At 57.7% G+C, this 260-nt stretch overlaps 1 protein-coding gene across 1 annotated transcript in view; it reads right to left on the reverse strand.

Moving 5' to 3' along the window:
• Positions 1–260, reverse strand: part of LOC109924952 (guanine nucleotide exchange factor VAV3-like) — a 203,142-nt gene that overhangs the window by 33,327 nt on the left and 169,555 nt on the right. The window lies entirely within an intron of this gene.

Here is a 260-nt window from a genome sequence, read left to right on the forward strand (position 1 = left end):
GAGGTGACAGAGATAGGGAGGGAGTGTAGTGGACGAGGTGACAGAGATAGGGAGCGTGTGTAGGGGCTGGAGACGGTGACAGAGATAGGGAGAAGTGTAGGGTCTGGACGAGGTGACAGAGATAGGGAGGGGTGTTGGGGCTGGAGGAGGTTACAGAGATAGGGAGGGGGTGTAGGGTCTGGATGAGGTTACAGGGATAGGGAGGGGGTGTAGGGTCTGGACAACGTTACAGAGATAGGGAGGGGGTGTAGGGTCTGGAC

The sequence above is a fragment of the Rhincodon typus genome, chromosome 10 (genome assembly GCF_021869965.1).
Source record: "Rhincodon typus isolate 14 chromosome 10, sRhiTyp1.1, whole genome shotgun sequence".
Taxonomy (NCBI): domain Eukaryota; kingdom Metazoa; phylum Chordata; class Chondrichthyes; order Orectolobiformes; family Rhincodontidae; genus Rhincodon; species Rhincodon typus.